The sequence below is a fragment of the Acinonyx jubatus genome, chromosome A2, assembly GCF_027475565.1.
Source record: "Acinonyx jubatus isolate Ajub_Pintada_27869175 chromosome A2, VMU_Ajub_asm_v1.0, whole genome shotgun sequence".
In the NCBI taxonomy this organism is placed as follows: Eukaryota; Metazoa; Chordata; class Mammalia; order Carnivora; family Felidae; genus Acinonyx; species Acinonyx jubatus.
The window spans coordinates 130,719,743-130,742,936 of NC_069383.1; the positions used below are offsets into that span (position 1 = coordinate 130,719,743).

The 23,194-nt window shown below is 40.4% G+C and overlaps 1 protein-coding gene and 1 long non-coding RNA gene across 5 annotated transcripts in view; one reads left to right on the plus strand and one right to left on the minus strand.

Annotated features, from left to right (window-relative positions):
• The window catches only part of TAFA1 (TAFA chemokine like family member 1), a 500,491-nt gene that overhangs the window by 211,240 nt on the left and 266,057 nt on the right, over positions 1-23,194 (minus strand). The window lies entirely within an intron of this gene.
• The window catches only part of LOC113593596 (uncharacterized), a 28,448-nt gene continuing 17,263 nt past the window's right edge, over positions 12,010-23,194 (plus strand). For 2 of the 3 annotated variants that reach the window (XR_008297054.1, XR_008297055.1), the window contains exons 1-2: positions 12,010-12,237; positions 12,460-12,544. This is a non-coding gene — a long non-coding RNA (uncharacterized LOC113593596). The remainder of the gene's footprint in view (positions 12,238-12,459; positions 12,545-23,194) is intronic. The other variant, XR_008297056.1, reaches the window with a different exon arrangement.

The window sequence follows — 23,194 nt, forward strand, 5'->3', positions numbered from 1 at the left end:
CCTGCATCGGGCTCTGTGCTGATGGCTCAGAGCCTGGAGCCTGCTTCAGATTCTGTGTCTCCCTCTCTCTCTGCCCCTCCCCCGCTCACACTCTGTCTCTGTCTCTCTCTCAAAAATAAACATACATTAACAAAAATTTTAAAAAATTAAAAAAAAAAAACAACCAACAAACAAAAATGACCAGTAACTTTAGAGTATGACCATGTACGGGGCGGCAGCATTTTCATGAAGACAGTAATAAAGTAGGGGCAATTTTGGATATTAAGTAGTGTATGTGGTAGAATGACCTAAGGTAGGAAGCCTTGCCAGAGCATCTGAATTTACACACTAGGATTGGTGTGTAAAACCTAGGTTTTCGGTGGGTGAATGCTCCAACATTTTGGGGCTTATTTTCAATTTAGGAAGTGAAATTTCCATTCAGATCACCTAACTTCTTACTATACTTGCTACTTGGTCAAGTAATTTCAACAGAGGGCAGTATTAAAAACAAGCACTTTCCCTTTAAGGGAGGTAATTATTTTGGAACAGTTAAGAAGGCTAACATAGTCATATTAGAAACCAAGGAAGTGACAAGGGCAATTATGAGTCTCTGGTGCAATGATCATCCATTTCTTATGCATCTTTACAAATTTCTAACCTTGACCTCACGCTCACCTTCTCACATGGAGTTCACCCTCACTATGTCTTTCCAGTCCTGGGGAAGCCACTGTCTCATGAATCCCTCAATCCCCAGATGAAATGAAAATGCCAAAACAAGGAAGGAGTCTAGGATACGCTTCCAATCTCCAATCCTTTCAAATGTTTTGCCCTGTTCAGTGAAACAAAGTAACCATCAAATAATAAGGGTAAACTATGAAAATTGTTTTAAGGAAAAGTGGAGGCGCATTCCCAACAAAAGCCACAAAGGAGCACAGGACAAAGTCATACATCCATTATATCTGAGTAAATTAGAAAGTCATATTATTTATACAGGTAGTTGAATATTACTGCTGAATATAATAGATGTTACTGTTCTAAATATATTTCTGGAACTGCAGAATTTGTGGCCATTGTGTATTTACATACCTGGCAATTATCTTTCCTACTAGACCACTCTAGACTGGCAATGGAGCACTAGAAAAATTATTCAAAGTGTCCAACTTCTTTCTCATCTTGAATTCCAAGCTTAGACAAATAGTTCTAAATCAAGCTAACCAAGATAATTCCCAACTTTTGAATAAAGGTAGGTATAAATAAATATTTTAAATAACTTTCTTTCATTATTATAAGATGGACTTTGGCCTTGGAAAATGTGGGATGAAAAATGATAGCTAAAGTTGGGAAGGTTGATTAGGCACACAGCTATGTGCTGCGGAGCGTGTTAAACATGTAACACACAGTACCCCAATCACACCATTATTATTAGCATTTTACAAATGAAGAAACAGAAGCCTCACAACAGTGAAATGGCTTTCCAAAGTCATATGGTGGAACTGGCATTTGACCAGTCATTGCTGGCTCTGAAGATGGAGTTCTTAACCATTACATAATGCTGCTTTGAAATGTCACCAAACATTTACAGAAAAAGGCATGCAAATATTTGGCAGAAACTGGCTGAGCACATGCAAATTAAGCCATAATTGGTCTCTTGGGGAAGCATGGGGGTGAGGCCGGTGCTGGAATGTGGATACTCTAGAGGAAGATCCCATCTCTTACACCCTGAAGGTTCAGCACGAATGACAGCCACCTAGGTGGTATGGCCTTCCTCTTGGGCAGCCAGGTCCAGAAGCACCTGCTAGCCCTTCAGACATTTCAGACAGGTAACTGATGGGGGGACAGGATTTCACAGAGTATGGTTCCAGAGACCAGCTGTAGCTCCTCTGAGATCAGGGTCTGTCCAGTGGGGAAATTTTGTTAATTTGTATGAGACCAAATTTAAACTGTTCCATCAAAACATGTTTTTGACAGCATACATGTTTGAACACACACACACACACACACACACACACACACACACTGGATGTTTGAGTTAAAGAGTGTTTCTACAAGTTCAAAAACTAAACTCAGGAAAACTAAACTCAGGCAAACTAAACTCATGTAATTCTTGCATGTTTCAAAGGTAATAGCAATCTGATAATTGTTGTTATTTAATTACATTTTTGGCAAAGTCAAACCCAAATAGTTTCTTGTGATTTCCAAGCACTGAATCCACTGGGAAGAAAAAACACCCAGTAAAAATGAGGTACAATGTAATACAACTTCAAAGAAAGGCAACCACTAAGTATAAGTCATGATCCAAAGGTTGGATTTTTTTATTAGAATCTAAAGATCACCGGTTTGTATTTTCTCTGCCAGAACAACTTCAGGCATCTAGTCCCTATATGAAATCACACTGTTCCCTCTTTTTTTTTTTAATTTTTATTTATCTTTGAGAGAGAGAGAGAGAGAGAGAGAGAGAGAGAAAGGAGGGAGGAAGTCGCAGAGATAGGCAGAGACACAGAATCTGAAGCAGGCTCCAGGCTCTGAGTTATCAGCACAGAGCCCGACCCGGGGCTTGAACCTACAAGCTGTGAGATCCTGACCTAAGCGAAAGTTAGAAGCTTAACCATCTGTGCCACCCAGGTGCCCCGTCACACACTGCTCCCTCTTTTCTCACCTCCCTTACTCAATAATCAAAGGGTTTTAATTAGTAGCTTACCCTAACTCACGGTTTCCAAGTGGATTAAAACCATGCCTCACACAAGACGTTATTCTAGGTGTTCTCTTTACAATTCAATACTCACAACTGTCTTGTGCTATTATTATCTCCATTTATATGAGGAAACTGAGGCATGGAGACATTATCTAACATGTTCCAGTTCCAACGGGTAGTAAGTGGTGGTGCAACACGTGAATCGGCCTTTCTGGCTCTTTACTTGCGTTCTTAATCACTCGACTCACACCTGTCAATTTTCATAATTTTACCTCTGTTCTTTTGCTGGTGATACTTGTAAACCCTTCAGAAGCATAAGGCACCTTCTTCTACTCCCTCACCACACTCCCTCTCAAGAATACTTGTAATTATGTGCTCTAGCTAGAGGATTTATTAGTTATTTCTATATTTCCCAGGGATCTAAAGTGCCTACTATTTTTCTTTTCGAAAATTATGCTTTCAAGGGACTTCCCTTTTCCCTAAGTCTTTGTTAGGGGTTGGATGCTACCTCCCCCTCCCCCTCCCCAAAATATGCTGAGGTCCTAACTCTTGGCAGGTGGTGAGTTTGTGAATGTGACTTTACTTAGGAATAGCATCTTGGCAGATATAATCAAGTAAAGATGAGGCCACTGGAGTAGGCTCTAATCCAATATGACTGGTGTCCTTATAAAAAGAGGAAAGTCAAGGGCACCTGGGCAGCTCAGTTGGTTAAGCATACGACTCTTGGTTTCGGCTCAAGTCATGATCTCACAGTTCATGGGATCAAGCCCTGCAGGGAGCTCTGTGCTGACAGTGTAGACCCTGTTTGGGATTCTCTCTCTCCCACTCTTTCTGCCCCACACCCCTGTATGCACACGCACGTTCTCTCTCTCAGAATAAATAAATAAACGTTAAAAAAGACAAGTGCCAGAAGAAACAGACACACAGGAAAACCACCATGTGATGACAGAGACAGAGAATGGACTCACGCTACTCTATGCCAAGCAATGTCACCAATTGATGGCTACAGCTGAAAGTCAGAGACAAGAAAAAAATGCTACCCAGAGTCTCAGAGGGAGCGTGGCTCTGCTGACATTTCTGGCCTTCAGAAAGTTAGGAGAATGAATCTCTGTTGTGCTAAACCACCTAGTTTATGATACTTTGTTTTGGCAGTCCTAGGGAACTGATGGAGTCTTTTGAATTCTAGTTTTATTCCTTTGTGTTCTACCGGGCGGGGCAAAATGGACACATCCTCAAAGGGATTAGCAACTATGTAGTTATGTGATCTACTCCAATGACTCTTTGCCTGGCCTGCCAAACACACAAAACAAATGAAACTACCCAACCAAGCAACCAAATAAACCTTCCTTAGCAAACTTTTCCCACAATAACTTCACTTTTACTTCCTCTTAAGGACTAACCAAATAACTCATTAGCATCAAAAGGAAATGTACCTTCTTGGTTCTCTATTTTAACACTGTGGGCTTGCCAAGGTTCTCTTCGACCTCTGTACGTAATAAAGTATCTATTACATTTCAGTGGCTGTTTGAAAAGAATAAAGTGGAACAGGGCTTTACAAGCTTTATCTTCCTTCCTGAGTACCACAGTAATGGTTGTCACTCCTTTATTAGTACAAATCCTGGGAACAAGGCATTATCCTCAGCCTACATGCACATCCCAGTATCTGGAGGGGGCATAGGAAATGTTGCAGATCTGAATCCCACCCCTCATTCATACCATTTAGGAAAGAGTTACATATGGAAAAAATTAGCTGTAACAGAAAGATAAAACGATTAACGGGAAGACCTTTTACCTCGGTCCACATATAAAGAAAACTTCAAAAGATTTCTTCTCTATGGTTAGGTATTCGCTTATATTGACTTGGGATTTTACAAGTAAAACTTGGCTGTATTTGAATTTTGCAGTTTACTCTTTTTTTTTTAATTTTTTTTTTTTAGTGTTCATTTATTTTTGAGAAAGAGACTAAGCACAAGCAGGGGAGGGCAGAGAGAGAGAGAGAGGGAGACACAGCCTCCGAAGCAGGCTCCGAAGCAGGCTCCAAGCCGTCAGCACAGAGCCAGACGCAGGGCTCGAACCCACGGACCGTGAGATCATGACCTGAGCCCAAGTCGGACGCTTAACCGACTGAGCCACCCAGGCGCCCCTGCAGAGTTTATTCTAAAGGCAAACCTCTCCTTTATGTACACTCATATCAGGTATCTATCACTTAAATCACACAGCTATTGAATATCTTCTACTAACATTTTTTTTTAATTTTATTTTTTATTTTTTAAAATTCACATCCAAATAGGTTAGCATATAGTGAAACAATGATTTCAGGCATAGATTCCTTAATGCCCCTTCCCCATTTACCCCACCCCCTTCCCACAACCCCTCCAGTAACCCTCTGCTTGTTCTCCATATTCATGAGTCTCTTCTGTTTTGTCCCCCTCCCTGTTTTTATTTTTTTGTTTCCCTTCCCTTATGTTCATCTGTTTTGTCTCTTAAAGTCCTCATATGAGTAAAGTCATGTGATTTTTGTCTTTCTCTGACTGACCAATTTCACTTAGCATAATACCCTCCAGTTCTATCCACGTAGTTGCAAATGACAAGATTTCATTCTTTTTGACTGCTGAGTAATACTCCATTGTATGTATGTATATATATATATATATATATATATATATATATATATATATATACCACATTTTCTTTACCCATTCATCCCTCGATGGACATTTGGGCTCCTTCCATACTTTGGCGTCCTTAAAATTTTTTTAATGTTTATTTATTTTTTGAGAGAGACAGACAGAGCATGAGCAGGGAAAGGGCAGAGAGGGAGACAAAGAATCCGAAGCAGGCTCCAGGCTCTGAGCTGTCAGCACAGAGCCTGATGTAGGGTTCGAACCCATGAACCGCAAGATCATGACCTGAGCCGAAGTCTGACTCTTAACCGACTGAGGCCACCCAGGATCCCCGAATATCTTCTACTTCAATATGCGATAGGATGAAAACATGGTTAGAATGCTTTTACAAACCTTCATTTTGCCATATTTGAGTATCCAATTTCTGATTTCTATCATTTCAAAGTGGCTCTGCCTTATTTTTTGTGGATAAAACTGTACACTTTAATTTTCCACTAATATTATGTCTACCTTTCTTAAGAAAGTACCGTATTACAGGTGCAGACCTAATATTTGAAATTCTAGTGAGTATACATCCAGGGAAACACAGGGCAATAAAATGTTTTAGTTTTGCTTTTTTAAAAAAAAATTTCAGTAAGGGGAAGGATTGTTTTTTTTTTCAGCTGCTTTTCAAATTTATGTCAGCAACCCTGTAGCTTCCTTTAAGAATTTTGCCTGTTTGTGACGTATTTTTAATTCTTCTACAGAATTCCCATAACGAGAAGAATTGGACCAAAAGGCATTTTTCTTGTCCCCTCTTTAGACAGAGTAATGGCAAACTTTTCAGCATTCAGTTCAGGTCAATCAAAAGCTCCTTTTCTCAAAAATCTCATCTGTCAGTATGCCAGCATTTGGAAGGATTTCCATTTTGTCCATAAATTTGGTTAAAAGCACTGAGCTTCCTGCTGGAACACAAATGCATGTCTCTGAAGCAGGTAACTTGGCAATCTGGAAGTCTATACCTGTATAGCCTTTTTTCTTTTTTTTTTAATGTTTATATATTTTTGAGAGATAGAGAGAGAGAGAGAGAGAGAGAGAGGGACAGCACGTGTTAATCCAGAGAGAGAGGAAGACACAGAATCAGAAACGGGCTCCAGGCTCTGAGCTGTCAGCACCGAGCCCGAGGCGGGGCTCAAACCCACGAAACGTGAGATCATGACCTGGGCCAAAGTCAGCCACTTAACTGACTGAGCCACCCAGGCACCCCCTGTACAGCTTTTTATAAAGAGAAATTACTTTCCTTCACTGTCTCACTTGTTTCCCACAGTAGTACTGGGAATAGAAGTGGCTAATATTTACTGATCATTTATTATGTACCTACTACATATTGTGAAGCGGAAATAAAGTTCTCCCAACAACCTGATGAAGTAGATTATTTGTGTTTTTCCTATTTTGCAAATGAGAAAACTGAGGTTCAAAGGTCTACGTAGCTTGCCCAAAGTCATACACAGCACGTAAGTCATAGAGCTGGGCTAAAACTTAGGTGTTCTGACTCTAGAATCTGAATTTGGGGACTGAATCGTGAGTCTCACTTTATAACTGGAGAAACTGAAGCTTAACACCCTTGCTGATTTATATAGTTAGGAAATATCAAGGCAGGGATGGGAATTCAGATCTCCCTGATTTCTGGTCAGCTGGTCTTTCCTGTAGGCTAGACTGTCACCTCTGTCCCATTCATCAAAAAGGGTTCATAGCATCCCTCCTGTGTGCCTGACTTGGATACAACAGTGAACAAAACAGATGAACTCTGTGGTCTTAGAACTTTCATTTTCATGTGTGGGTGTAAATGAACATAAACAAAGGAATAAAAGGATAGAAATTTTTCAAAATGCTAAGAAAAAAATGGAAATTGTGATATATAAGTGCCCGAGAAATCTCATTGCCATTGTCACCCATCATCACATAAACTCCACTCATTTTTCAAAGCAGTTAGCTATTATTCGGAAATGTTCTGCAAGAAGAAGTCATGTGTGTGTGTGTGTGTGTGTGTGTGTGTGTACACACACACACACACACACACACACACGTTTTAAATTAAGTTCTACATCCAGTGTTGGGCTTGAACTCACAACCTGAGATCAAGAGTTATACGCTCTATTGACTGAGCTGGCCAGGCACCCCAGTCGTGGTAGATTTTTATATGAGAGACCAGGGGACTCTTTGAGTAGGAAATTCTCCCTTAGACATATGTCTAATGCCTGATGCATAAAAGACGCTAAAAAATTCTTTACTGAATTTAATGGCTTTTCTGAGGAATTCTTGGAATCTCTAAGGCAGTGAAAGAGTACTGGGCTCAGTGCTCTAGTATTTTTTTTTTCTAGTATTTCCAGTATTTTTACTGATGAGTGGAAGTCTAAGATAATCATTACCTTGGTCATTCAAACTCCAACTCAGAATATTTACACCTCCTTTTCAATTATGGTAAAAGAAAACATCTGATGTCTGGTAGTGATGATTGAATATGTCTTAACTGGACTTACATTTGTGTTTATGCACACACACACACACACACACACACACACTTGAAAGAAAGTATAGAACAAACTCTGAAGCCTTTCTGATTATCAGAAAACATAAAGCAAATAAGTTGTTAACAAAAGGAAGTAGAATAAACTGAACTAAGAATATGAAGTTGAATAAGCTTAGCAGAAAAGTTGATCTCTAAAATATGTACATTTAATTAATGCTATCATTCTGGAGCAATCTTTCTTTCAACTCGGTTTAGACAGTTAGGTGATGTTCTTTCTTGCTTTTCCACATAAGCACTGTCCGTCATCTGACAGACTTCTGACAATTTGCAGAGTGCTGCTGAGTCTCCAATGTCAGTTTTTAATTCAGTGATGACCCCGTTATCTCAAGTAGTTCAGGTGGTGTTCTCTTTGATTAAAAAAAAATCCATCCTTTCAGTCTTGCAGAGGTGTACTCCTGCTTTTAATTCTTCTTTACTTTTTCTGCTCCCAGCCACGTGGCTACTTTGCCCCTCAGCCTTTGATAGAGCGGCCCCAGTTTATTGTGCACATTTGGCAAGCTTCTCTTGAACTTACCCTAAGGCTCTTGTTTTGTGGTATATATTGTGGCGTGTTTTTTGGCAAAGAAAGCCACTCAGAGATTGTGTAAGTGAATTAAAGGTACAGAGTTAATACAATGGGACACTGTGCACTTGAAAAGAAGCAAGGAACTCTCAGTGTGAGGATATGAACTGATCTCCAACATATATTAAGTGAACACAGCAAGGGGCAGAATAGTTTACATAAATAATTTACCTTTTATATAAAGAGGATATACATTAAAATACATACATATTGGGGCACCTGGGTGGCTCAGTCGGTGGAGCTTCCGACTTCGGCTCAGTTCATGATCTCATGGCCTATGAGTTGGAACCCCACATCAGGCTCTGTGCCGACAGCTCAGAGCCTGGAGCCTGCTTCAGATTCTGTGTCTCCCTCTCTCTCTGCCTCTACCCTGCTCACTCTCTCTTTCTCTCGCTCTCTCTGCAATAAATGTTTTGCTTTACATTTTAAAGAAGGATGAATGGAAGGAAAACACAGACTAGTGAAGGTGACCATTTATAAGGCAGGAAACAAGATGAATGGGGAAGTAGAGTTGGGATTTAAATGTTTCATTGAATACCTTTTAATATCATTTTGATTTTTTAGCCATATGAATGTACTACCTTTAAAAAAGATTTCACAGATCTTGGTAGTGGTTATAGAAATCTATACATGTGATAAAATTCCACTGATCTATACACTTAAAAAAAAAAGCAGGGCATGAGATCTAAATAAGATCTATGGTTAACAATATTACACCAATGTCAGGCTCCTGGTTTTACCAATTGTGCTATGGCCCCTTAAGAGGTTATCACTGGGGGAAGTTGGGCAAGGGGTAATGAGAATTCTCTGTCCTGTTTTTGGAACTATGTGAGTCTAAAAGTCTTTCAAAACAGTTAAAAAGCAAGTTACCGAGCTAGCTGGGCATTTCAAAGAATCAAAAGAAATAAAATAAAACTTCTGAATAAACTTCCAAATGAAACTTCTAATGAAAGAGGGAAGGAAAAAAGATAAATAACACTTAGAAGAAAAATGAGGGGGGCGGATCTAACCACTAATCCAATAGTGAATTCAGGGACAGGGAAGAGAATTGGAAGGACTCATGGCAGGATACAACTCTTCCCAGTAAAAGCAATTTCTCTGTGTCCTCATCCTCCTGCACATCTCCTTCTCTCTGTATCATCATTTCTATCCCCTGTGTCTCTCTGCCCCATTATCTCTTCTACAGTCTTCTTTCTGTCAATCTCCCTTTTGTGTGTGTGTTTTCCTCCCTTCCTCTGTCTTTTTGTCGCTCTTTCTATCCATTCCACTCTTCAGCTCCCAGATTTTCCATCACTGCTACAATCCCGTTCAATTTCTCCTTTTCTGTCCCTTCCTGTCCTTTCCATTGTATTCCATTCCCTTGACTTGCGCTCCTCCAACATCTGCTCAGCAGATGACATACGTACTATTTAGCCATTGGTATTTATAGCCCCACCCAGTCCCATTTCTGCATGGCCTCTCACTTCAAGTAGCCCAAACTAACTAATTAGATATGTTGGACCCGTGTTTCAAATTCCTGCAAGGAGTATCTAAGTGCCTCTGCCAGAACTGGTGTCCAGCTCCGGCCACAGCCAAGACAGTTGTATTATTGGCTTGTGCTTTGTTGATCGTGGACTGTGGGCACTGGCTCTCCAGGGCGGTCTACAGCAAGAGCAGATACCTCAGTCTACATAACGGACGGAAACAGACTAACAGATAAGGACAGGGAAAGCAATCTCCAGGTCCGATGAACTAATTTAGTCCGAGAGGAAACATCTTTGTCTTACTTCTGAAGTGTTCAGAAAGTATAAATAATACCGACTGCAAGAAAGTGGTTGAACGATAGTAAGTTCTTACAGAATGAGAAACAAGATAAAAACAGCACGATCTGAAAATGTTAGACTTACTGAGCTTGTTGTAAGAACTGCTTGAGTTCGGTTTCAAAGTAAAAGCAAACACCAACTTAAAGAGAATCAGCATTTTTTGAGGAAAGCAAAAGAACGGAAATGAATGCAGAGAAATATTCTTGATATGGATGACCACAGAAAGTTCAAAAACTGAAATATCACAAAGCCCACTGACATCAGGGGAGGAAAATTATGGGGCGCATGGGTAGCTAGGTTGGTTAAGAATCTGACTCTTGACTTTGGCTCAGGTCAAGAATCTGAGCCCCTCATTAGGCTCCATTCTGGCAGTGCAGAACCTGCTTGGGAATTCTCCCTCTCTTCACCCCACTCTCTCTGGCCCTCTTCTGCTCACACTCTTGTGTGCCCCCCCAAAATAAATAAACTTTAAAAAAAAGAGGAAAATCTTGCTGTAAACCTTCCCCATTAGCTGATTTCCAAAAATGACTGGTAATATCGTCTATTCTGCCGAGATTGACATCAATAAATAAAGGGGTGATGCACAAAACTGAATTTCTGAATTTCCAGCCTTTGTTGACCATCAGATTGACTAGGAGAAGGTTTAAAAGATAAAGGTGGCTGTGCCCACCCTAGGTCTATGCAAACAGAATCACCAGGAATTGGGGAAGGAGGTCTTATCACCTAATTTGCTGTAAATCTCACCAGCGGCTCAAGATGCAGATCCCGAATTGAGAGTAGCTGTTCTCAAGACCCAAGGAGAAGGTTCCGCGGTAATTCTTGGCTTGCTTAAAAAACTGAAGATGGGCTAGTGACAGTCTAAGTTGTCCCAACAATTGAAGTGATTACCTTATTACAATGGGTATTAGAAAAAAGATCAGAGGAGCACCTGGGTGGCTCAGTCGCTTAAGTGTCTGACTTTGGCTCCGGTCACGATCTCATGGTTCACGGGTTTGAGCCGCACATCGGGCTCTGTGCTGACAGCTCAGAACCTGGATCCTGTTTCCGATTCTGTGTCTCCCTCTCTCTCTTGCCCCTCCCCTGCTCGCACTCCCTTTCTCTCTCTAAAATAAATAAACATTAAAAATTTTTTTAATAAAAAAAAGACAAAGACGAGATTAGGTGTAAAGGCTTAGACTCAAGATCAACATCTGTGATAGAGCCAACCGAGCCCAGCAAGGTCTGCCCCCCTTTTGCGTCATCCTGTGTTACACTCCTGCTTCTTCTCTAAGCTCCAGCTACATGGGCTTCCGTTGTCTTCTTTGAATGTGCCATGCTATCTTCTACCTCAGAACTTTGGCACATGCTGTTCCATCTACCTGGGGGGTCCACCCTCCTTTTCTCTACTATGGTCAAGTGAGCACTTTGTCATACTTTGGGTCTCAGTTCAACCACAGAGGCCTTCCTGACTTCTCCAATTAGGTTATTTCCTTCCTAAAGCCTCCAGTTTCACTGTTTCCGCCACCTTTCTATGCTTCTCGCTATGGTTAAATTTTTCCATTTGGTTATTGGATGAACAGGCCTCCCCTGTGATAACAAGCTTCCTAAGGGCAGCACCTGTGTCTGTTCACCATTATCCTGAGCACCTAACACACTGTGTACACATAGTAAGTGCTGTAAACTGGATGTTTATATCCCCTTGAAGTTTACATGTTGAGGCCTAAATCCCCATTGTGATGGAATCGGAGGTGGGGCCCTTGGGAGGCGATCGGGTCATGAGGGTAGACCCCTTGCAAATAGGATTTGTGCCCTTATCTGAATAGACACGAGAGAGAAGACTGCTGTCTCACTACAGGAGAACACAATGAGAATATCGCCGTCTGCAAACCGGGAAGAGCACCTTCCCCAGGAGCTCCCCAGGCTTGCACCCTGACCTCAGACTTCCAGCCGCCACAACTGTAAGAAGTAAGGTTTTGTTATTTAAGGTACCCCGCCTGTGGTATTCGGTTATAGCAGCCTGAATGAAGACAGTAAGCATTCAGTAATTATTAATATAATCAGTGTAAGTATATTAATATACAGGCACACAGGTGGGTCACTCGTATGTTAAATTGGGAAGTGCTTCCATCTGGACAAGTGTGTTTACCAGAGACCTAAGAGCAAATTGACTAAAATCTAATGCAGGAGGTATTGTTCAGTAGATGTCTTTCTGAGCCCTTACACATCACTTGTTACCTTGTGTTCTCTTCAAGGGTAATCTGAATACATAAAACGGATTCTAGCTTTCTGTGGCTGAATAGCACGAAAACATCTAGATGAATTTCCATCAGATCCAAGGTAATGTTTGGGATTATGTGGTCTGTATAGAGATTTCAAGGTACATGTGACAGAAATTCATTTAGGGGGCTTTGGGGAACAATTCAACCGAGCAGGCAATAATCCCCTAGAGAGGCTAACACTGAAATTCAAGAGGATATACCCATAAAGAGACATACACACATTTTAAAATGCTTGAGACAGGAACAACACACATGGATGCCAAATACATAATCAAGGAAAAAGTTAGGAGGGCCAGTGATCCCGACTGCCAGGGCTGATTTTGTGGTGGGGCTGCAGCTCACACGGGCCCCTTTATGGAGTTGGGTTTCATGATATAAACTAACTCTGATTTATTGATTTCTCCATATTGATTCCCATGCACATTAATAAGGTTCATTCGCCAAAGATAATTAATTTGATCTCTTACGAATGTAGACTCAGAGGCTTCTGCTTTATATCAGATGATATTTTTCACGTCCTGATTTTTATTACAGAAATAATGTATGTTCTTTGTTTAAAACTGAAATAACACAGAGGACTTTGAAACAAAACAGAAAAGCCCCTCTTTGAATCTCTACCTATGGGGTAGATAGGTTTAACAATGTGATGTGTATTTTTCCAAACACACACACACACACCCCACTGTGACCATGCTACCACTTAAACTCTTCCTCAGAAACTTCTGAAGTATTCCTTTATATTTAAAAACTATATCTTGAGAACTAAAAATCAAGATGAAAGCATTGATGTTGCTAACAGGAAGCAGAAAAAAGAACTGCTTTAAAAAGGCAACAACCCACAGAATCCTACCTTTAGGATTTATAATCAACATTAGCAATAGGGACGATGATTTGTTTCAGTCTCCACAAATGTAGAATCTGATTTGAAATCCCTATAAAATTAACTCCCTCCCTATCATTAAATTTAAAATACCTTATGTTTACATTTCATTTTACAGTCCATTATCTTACTCAACTCTCACAACAAACAAATTTAACAGCTTGGGGCGGGGGGCTCTGTAAAAGCAAAAAAAGTGAGGCTCAGAGAAGTTAAGCAAGTTGTACAAAGACACACAGTGAGTAAGTGGGAGACAGGATTCAAATCTAGAGCTTCTGACTCTAGTTATTTTTTTTTCTTAATTCATTTATTTATTTTGAGAGAGAGAGAGAGAGAGAGACAGAGAATGTGGAGGTGTGAGCAGGGGAGGGGCATTGAGAGAGGGAGAGAGAAAATCCCAAGCAGGCCCCATGCTATCAGCACAGAGTCCGGCGTGAGGCTTGATCTCACAAACTGGGAGATCATGACCTGAGCCGAAATCAAGAGTCAGACACTTTTTAAAAAAAATTTTTTTTAATGTTTAAATATATTTGAGACAGAGGGAGACAGAGCGCAAGTCGGGGAGGGGCAGAGAGAGAGGGAGACACAGAATCCGAAGCAGGCTCCAGGCTCCGAGCTGTCAGCACAGAGCCCGATGCGGGGCTCGAACCCACGAACCGTGAGATCATGACCTGAGCCGAAGTCGGACGCTCCACCGAATGAGCCACCCAGGTGCCCCTGGAGCTTCTGACCATAAATTCACATTCTTCCCTGTAAACCCATGCTCTAATATGGCAGCCACGAGCCACCCGTGGCTATTATGTACTGCAAAAGTGGCTATGTCACTCAGGGAAAGGAGTTTTAATTTTATTTATTTTTATTTTTTACAGTTCATTTATTTATTTGGATAGATACAGAGAGATCAGGGGAGGCGCAGACAGAGAGACAGAAAGAGAAAATTCCACACTGCCAGTGCAGAGCCCAATGTGGGGCTCGAACTCACAAACTGTGAGATAATGACCTGAGCTGAAATCAAGAGTTTGGATGCTTAACCCACTGAGACACCCAGGAGCCCCAAATTATTTCTATAAAAATTTTTTTGAGTTTATTTATTGAGAGGGAGAGAGAGGTGCAGGGACAGAGAGAGAACGAGAGAGAATCCCAAGCAGGCTTCCCACTGTCAGCAAGGAGCCCGATGAGGGGCTCAGACTCACAAACCCTTGGGATCATGACCTGAGCCAAAATCAAGACTTGGAGCCTTAACCAACTGAGCCACCCAGGTGCTGCTAATTTTATTTAATTTAAAAATAAAAATAATATAAAATATTTTTTCTCTAAACACAACCTAATTATTTTGGCATTTTACTTTTATCACTGAAAATTTAGCATCAGAAGACAGATGCATTGTAAGTGTAACAGACACAATGGATTTCAAGACTTGGTATAAAAATAAGAATGCAAGACATCTCATTAACAAATTTGTATATTAAGTATGTGCTGAAATGATACTTTGGATATATTGGATGAAATGAGATATAATTTCACTTTAACTTTTTAAAATGCGTCCACATGAAAATTTAAAGTCAAGCATGTGGCTTGCATTTGACTGATGTTGTTCTGCATTACACTGTCCTATCAATTCCATAAGCATTGGGAGAACATTGTGTATGGTATTAAAACGTGAATTTTTGTTGTTGTTTATTGCATACTTTGACCATCACAGATAGTGTCAAGTATTCCCTAAAGTAAGGGAAGAACTAAGCAAGAATAAAATAAGTTTCTCTCAATGGATTGGTAATGTTTCTCTGAATGCATTTCACTACAAATGAACAAAAAAAAAAAAATCCTAAATCTTATTCGATAGTGTTGCAGAGAGATTCCCTGCTTTGATCAAGTTCTGCTTCTTTGTGTTTTTTTGACAAGGTTTGCTTTCTCCCTGCCCTCCTTTATAAAAGGGCTGGAGGGAGCATCCCCCACCAGGCCTCAAAATGAAATGAAAAGGGCCTTTCTCACCCCAGTTCTCAACCTAGAAATCGATCTTCAGTTTCCCTCATTGGTCTCTCGTGACTAGCTTCTTTGCCCTGCCTTCCATTTCCACTGAAAAGCTTGAGATACTAAGTAATTACAAACGTTTTATGAAGAGAACAATAGTTAACATTGATTAAACCCATGTGCCAGGCAACAAACTATGCCCCGTCATATCCAACATCTCATTTAATCTTTTACAGACGTCCAAAGACGTAGATGCTTACCTGAACCATGGGACTAGGAGTGGCCAGCTTGCCCGTGATTAAATATCAAAGACAAGGTCAAGGTTTGAGCTCTTACCCATCGATCCTGAGTATATACTGTGAACCATAACATTCTAGTCAAGATCAAGGAAACTAAAGAGGTTGCTAAGAGGGATTCTTAATCTCGGGATACGTATACGAAGAGTATAAGACATTTGACGTAACGTATATAGAAAGAAACTACAAATGTGCCCAGGTTTATTGTGGCTGGGAGAGAAAATGGTAACAGAAGAGTATAAGCCATGAATGGAGGTTGAAACCATGTTTGTAAAAATACAGCAATAATGTTCTAAAGATTTTGAAAGGTAAATTTCTCTGAAATTTTTCTAAAATCATTGTTAGAAGCCTTATAGAGTTCCAAGCCAAGGGAATTGTTCAGCTTAAAAAAAATGTTTATTATTTATTTTTGAGAGAGAGAGGGAGACACAGAATCTGAAACAGGCTCCAGGCTCCGAGCTGCCAGCACAGAGCCCGAGGCGGGGCGAGAACTCACAGACCGTGAGATCATGACCTGAGCCGAAGTCAGATGCTCAACCTAGATGCCTGCCACCCAGGCACCCTGCAATTGTGCAACTTTTTAAAGGATCCCGCAAAGATTGCTTTCCCTCAAATGTAAACTCCTCTCCTGGGAACTTACTTTTTCTCTCACATCTTAATGGATCTCCCTCCAAGCAGGCTGACTACCTTGAGTTGGCTCAGAGCAAATGATGAGTCTGTGCCATACTCGTCTCCTTGTGTGCCAAAGTAGCCCAACTGTCCAGTTATTCAACCTATTCTAATCCCACCTAGAGGAAGAGCCACCTTTCCCAAAACACTTCCCACAAATGTCCACATTCTCCTTGTTCACTCCCCTTAATGGTTCTGCTGCCCCCTATTTTCCCTGTGGTTATATTCTCTTCTGGTTTGAAGTGCCCTGGTTCATGCAGCCAGCTCCTATATATTTTAAGGAAAAATATTATCACCTGCCACTCTCTTATCTCCCACTAGACAATTACCAGCTTTTTAAGGGCAGGGAATGCATTTTAACTGTTATTCCTCGCAGAGCAGCGGACCCAGGATTCTCTAAACAAACATGGTTATTTGGAAGGAAGCATTCAATCCAGTGGGATTTGTGGGTTTAGGGACATCAACATCACTTTGGGTTATAACACTATGAAAATTCTTTAAACGTGATCCAGATTCTTTCTGTACGGAATGGACCTATTGTGTTAACATGCCCTACCTTACGTGTGGATCCTCCTCTAGCTTCCATTCCTTCTTTTAGGAAAGGACTTATTTAATAAGAGTCTTTCAAAAGTAGTGCTTACAGTGGTTAAGAGTATGGGTTCTGCAGGCAAAGAGACTTAGGTCAAAATCTACCTCCATCGCTTACTCGTTCTTTGGTCTTACAGTCTCTAGGCTTAATTTTGTTTTTCTTGTACCACGGGATCCACAATACTGCCCACCTCATAGGGCTGTTATGGAGATTAACTGAGAGCATGCTTGTAAAAGGCTTAGCATAGCACTGGACAGGTAAAGTATACTCTGTGTATGGATGCTAGAACAGTGTTCTCAAAGTTATCTTCCAGGTCTAGTAACTATTCATAATTACATGGCCAATTGTATCGAAGATGGGATAGTATCTTACGGTCTATAACTCTGGTTCTAAATATCTGTTAGTCTACTAATGTCATAAGGGAAATTTCAATGTGATTTAATGTTATTTCAATTGAACAAATACATGTTGAGCTCATACTCCTGTCGAACCGAAAAGTCTTTATAACTGAGATGGATAGAGCTAACGTTCCTTGCACATTTTATATGGGCCAGATTCTGCTCTAATCCTTTTATACACATCCTTTCTATTTGATGTTCACGATGATCCTAGAATCATTATTCTTCCCATTCTACAGGTCAGAAAAGTAAAGCTTAGCTGGGTGAAAAATAACACATAATCGAAATTGAAATTCAATTGAAAGTGAGTTATATCTTCAGGAAAAAATGTTTATTTTTTTTAAAATGGTTCATTCCATTTTGGGTTACAGTTTTAGATTTATCTATGCTTGACATCCGTGGGCTTGATCATGAGTAATTTCTTTTTATAATTATTTCTCATATGCAGATCAAAGGTTACAAATTAATAGTTAAACATACTGGGGAGCGTACATTCTTTTAAGAGCAGCAATATAGATATCAATTAAATAGCAAATTAGATATACCTTTTGACTTATGTGCAAAGAAGAAACTTGCTACAGTATTAAAGTGTTTTTAACTACTGGATAGTCAGGTAATTAGGAAGCTGTCAAAGCTTGTTATGTTATCTTGTAGCAGTTGGTGTTAAGAATATTTCTTGCTACTTGTGTCTGAATGGGATGTGGTTAATATGCAGCTTTAGTCAACAAAGGTTCAAAGGGGACGATTTAATTATGACTCCGTAACTTCTTAATTTTCAATTATTATGACACAAGGGAACTGCCCTTCACAAAGGGCAGTTAAAAGACATTTTGCCACTTGCATAAGATTGCAGAAATAGACAAATTTGATCAAGCATAATGTTTACTGTTCGCTTATTTTTGAGTGTTGCAATAAGTCTCCAGGGTGTGTGCGTTTGTGTTAACACAATAGCACAGGCTGATGAATAACTTTTCCTGAAGATTATTTCACAGAATACTAATGCTAGTTTCAAGGCATGTTAACAGGTCTTCCTAAAAAGCACTTTTGTAGAAAAAAATTAGAGAAATATCGGGTTAAATAAAGCAAAAGTAGCATTGTTTTCTTACAGAATTTCCCTGAGACTTCAGTGATGTATATAACAAACCATCAAGGGAGTTAGTATAAAAAGTATCCAAAGTTACTGGACCAGAAGATCTTACTTTGTTTTTCTATAATGCTTTGTAATGGGTTCAATGGCATGTTCTGTGCATTATATTGCTGTAATGGAGAAAAATCCTAAACGTAGGGTCAAAACACCTAGGTGCTCCAGTTTTGTCATGTACAAGTCTAGTGGATCACTCATTCATTCTTTCATTCATTTCCACTTAGATGAATCACCTCAAACTGAACCTGAATAAAACATGATTTTTTTAGTTTGCCCTACAAATCTTTTTTTTTTTTTAATTTTTGCCTGCATAATCATAATCGGTAATACCGTCATTCACCCAGCAGCTCAAGAACCAAGGAGGCATCCTTAATTTCTTTTTCTCTCCTCCCCATCTATAAAATTTGAAGGCTTACCTCCTGAAACATTTCTCAAATCCAACCATTCCTTTCTATGATCACTGTTATTCCCCCAAATCTAAGCCATAACCATTTCTTGTCCAAACTGCTGAAGGAGAATATTCTAAATGTTCTCCCTACTTCGTCTCTTGTCCATCTTCCATATGGCAGCCAAAAAAGGTCTTTATCAAATAAAAACTAGCCATGCCAAGCCTCTTCTAGGAATATTCTAGTGGTTTCCCATCGTTCTCACACCAACACCCAAAATAAGTTTTGGGGTCAATGTAGATCTGACTCCAAAGGGCAAGCAGTAAATCTTCTAGGAAGTAAAAGTGAAGACTATCTTCATGTAAAGAGATTTTTACAATCGGATACAAAAAACACAGGCCATAGCAGAAAATTCTGTAAATTAGACCACAATAAAATTAAGAACTTCTATTCATGAAAAGATATGAATAAAAGAGTGAAAATTCAGCCTACACAGTGGGCTTTTATTAGCACATTGAGTACACAGAGAATCCATGTCTAATCCTTACAAAGAAAACAACAGCTATAAGTCATACAAGAAGCGGAAACAACCCAAAAGAATATGGGCTAGACACACGAATAAGGCACCTTTAAAATATACTATTTCTTGGCCACAGCTGTGGTTATATACTTTGTGTTAATTCACTGAGCTATAGGTTTACAGTATGTGGTTTCCACTTCAATAAATGCTACAAAAATTTGCATACCCAAATACTTTAAGACATGAGCTAACTTCCTTGGGGACTCAAGAAACTTGGCCTAGTTGGAATACTTCCTTACCTCTACAATGGTCTTTACAAGACAAGTCATTTTTTTCTTTGAAAAGATAGACATATTTCATTTTTTTTTCCCTACAGGGTAGTACCAGCAGAGCATTTTTGAATAAGAATTGCATGCTTATATAAAGCTCTAGCTCTCCATATCATACAACAGTCATTAATAAGTCATTGTGTCTGCCCATACACTAGCATTTAATATAGACAGGGGGCTCGCTGTTGCGTTTTGCATAAGATGAATAAACAAAGAATCCAAGAACAAGCGGTATTAATATTTTAAGTACGATATTTAATTTGAAAACCAGGATGGGGAGACATTAGCATTGATAGCAGATAGGGAAAAGTGCTTGGATGAGAAATGATTAAGAGACATCATGAAAAATAGTGGTTGGGGAAGACTACAAACACAAAGAATTCTTGTCTCGTAATCTTGCATGGGCCAATCCTCCAGTAGGCTGAGCCAAGGAAATGGAAGCTTCCCCACAGCCGATCTGCATTTTATTTGCCTCATTTCTGCCTTCACCACCTCCTTTAGATTCAACACAAACATGAGCCCAAGGATAGCTCCATGTTAGCAGAGCTGCTTAAAAAAATAAATGTTCTTTTTGTGCCTGTGGCAATGTCAGGCATCACACGGGGGCCTAGAGCCACGTTCTGTTTTACACTGTGACAGGTGAGCAGCCACAAATGTGGGAGAATTATTACCTCGAGGAGCATATTTTTCTCTATCTGCTAATTCTGAATTAGAAACAGCCATGAACTCTCAACCCTGCAAGGAGAGGGTAGATCATCCATGACCAGAGAGAAAAGTAATGGAAAATGAGAGCAAAAGCTTTCAGAAACCAAGGACAGGACGTCACTAAAAGGAGTCTACATGGTCTCTTGCAATGTCCTCAGAAAGTTGACGTTTAAAAAAATCAATCAAAGGACGCTAATCATTTGGGGACTTTCAGAAAGACAGCCCCCTGCCCCAAAAAACCTACTACCAAACAAACACCTTACAGACGTAAGAAGTGTGTACATGTTGAGAGGTCTAAAAATGTCCTTTATCTATGGAAAGATGCATGTATAATTAGATTTCACAAATGGGCCTTACTTCAGGGCATCGTGGAGGGAGGGATAATAAAGAATCCTAATTGGAAGTGTATATAATGTGTAACACAGGCTAGGAAACATCCACTGTTAAAATCATTTCCTCAGATATATTTTTCATACACTTAAAATGCACACAGGAACCTCAGGAGTGATCTTTAAAGCCTTTAGCAGGGGGCACAATGGAAAGGTGAGGTCCTCCAGTCTGCAAAGGATCTCACAGGGTGCCCAGCAGCCGGGTGTCCTGGGATAGACTTGAAGGGAAAGAGAACAGTGCTTAATGCTCCCTGTCCCGTGAAAGCAAAGAAAAAATCTTGTTGCCCCTCACTGTGATTTTCACGCACCATAACTTTAACTCCAAATGGAACTCATCTGTTTGCTCATGGAGCAGAGTGGGGAGACCAGTGCGGGGGAGGGCAGAACAGCTGCCATTAAAACAAAGCGGCTCGATCAGGTTTCCATAGTTTGCAGGTGATGAATGAAGGGCAAAGGGAAGCCTGTTCCCCGTGTAATAGGGCAATAATAGGAGCCTCATTTGGGCTGCGATACTCCACTTTGGCTGGTGTCAGCTTTTCTATGACACACGCAGTTTTTCACGAAGGTGATAATTCAAGGATTAAGGAAAAATAAAAGGGAACTAAATTAACCGTGGGCTGAGACTTGGCAAATAGGGTCTCCACTTGGGCGTGCAGAGCCCAAGGAACTATGAAAGCGGGTCACTTTTAATTCTAGGCCAGAGAAATGGCTATTTCCTGGCATTTTTCTTTGCAGTGTGGTTGACTGCAGGGCCCTGTGACCGTGGAGTTTCCCTGCTTGAAATGCAGGGAGCCTCTATTCTGATTGCAGAGCGTAAAGGATGGCACTGTTAAAAGTGTGATGCCAACACACGTGCCTGGCTCTCCCGGAGAGATGGTGTCCTCTGGTTCTGTCAGCATAAGGAGCAGAGAGTGCTTCAGATGTCTCTCACGGGCTCACTCTTCTCTTGTACCCACCCTTCTGGTAAGAGTTTAATACTCCATGTTCTGATTGCTCTGCATTACTGCAACCTTGTGCTTGTCCCCTAGTCCCCCAAGAGTCCAGTGGGACAGCCTCAGGAAGATGTCAGCAACAACCTCTCCACTGCTCAATGCTCGGGGGGGGGGGGGGGGCGGGTAGATGGGACGTGCTCAGAAACTATTTGCTGATTGCAATTCACAAAATGCTTTTTGCAATTCCTAAATTTCCTGGGCTTTCTGCCCTTTTTTTTTTTTTCCTCCCCTCCTGGGTCACCTCATTCATCCCAGTTAGCCTGCTCTAGGCTCTCCATTCCCTTTGTCTATTCTTTGCATATTAAGCATCTTCGGCTGTGCCAGCTCTTTGGTTCGCTCCAGATATTCTCTGTATCCGGTTTCTTTCAAACCCAGAGCTGCAACTTGAAGAACTGGGGGTCCTTTTATCTTTCTCTCTGGGCCCAACCTCAGCGATGAGCTCTTGGCCCACAGAGTCAGCAAGCTCCTCTTGAACAGCTCACGGATACATCAAACTCTGTTTCAAAAAAGGGACTCATTGGGGTGCCTCGGTGGCACAGTCGGTTAAGCATGACTTCGGCTCAGGTCATGATTTCACGGTACGTGAGTTCGAGTCCTGAGTCATTGATGACTCTGTGGTGACAGCACAGAGCCTGGAGACCGCTTCAGACTCTGTGTCTCCCTCTCGCTCTGCCCCTCCCCACCCCTGCTTGCGCACGTGCGTGCTCTCTCTCTCTTGTCTCTCTCTCTCAAAAACAAACGTTAAAAAAATTTTTTTAAATGGACTCATTAACTCACCCCTCATCCCACCCTAACACTTATTATTTTTGCCCTACTTATTTCAGTCACCTAAGTCATAAAAGTGGATTTCATTTCTAAAATTCAACATCTGGGCATTATTCTTGTTTCATTTGTTTGCTGACCCTTTACTGGGTGAAATATTTAATGCCAGTCCTAGACACCTTACCATTTTACCTTGAGTCATGATACTATCATCCCCCTAATGATATAAGCCCCTAATATCATTTAGCAACTAGCTCATGTTCAGTTTTCCCCCAATGACTCAAAAATATCTTCAGTTTTTTTTAATATTAGGATCCACACAAAATCCACATAAATTGCATTTGACTGATATGCCTATTAAAAATTTTTAAATCTGTGATAGTTACCTCTTACTCCGTTTTTTCATGTCCCATATTTGTTGAAGAAAGTGGGTATTCAGAAAGTTTTTCATAAAAATCAGTAATTTCCTGTGTCTATCTTATATTAATAAATCTCTTCTAGTACAATAGACAGGTTATTTGGAGTTTTTTGAGGCATAATGTGGATATGACAAAATCTACAAATCTTTAAAGCACATAGGCATACATTTCACACACACACACACACACACACACACGTGTTGAATACTGGCACCACCCAGATCAATATTTAGATCATTTTTATCCCAACACTTCTTGCACC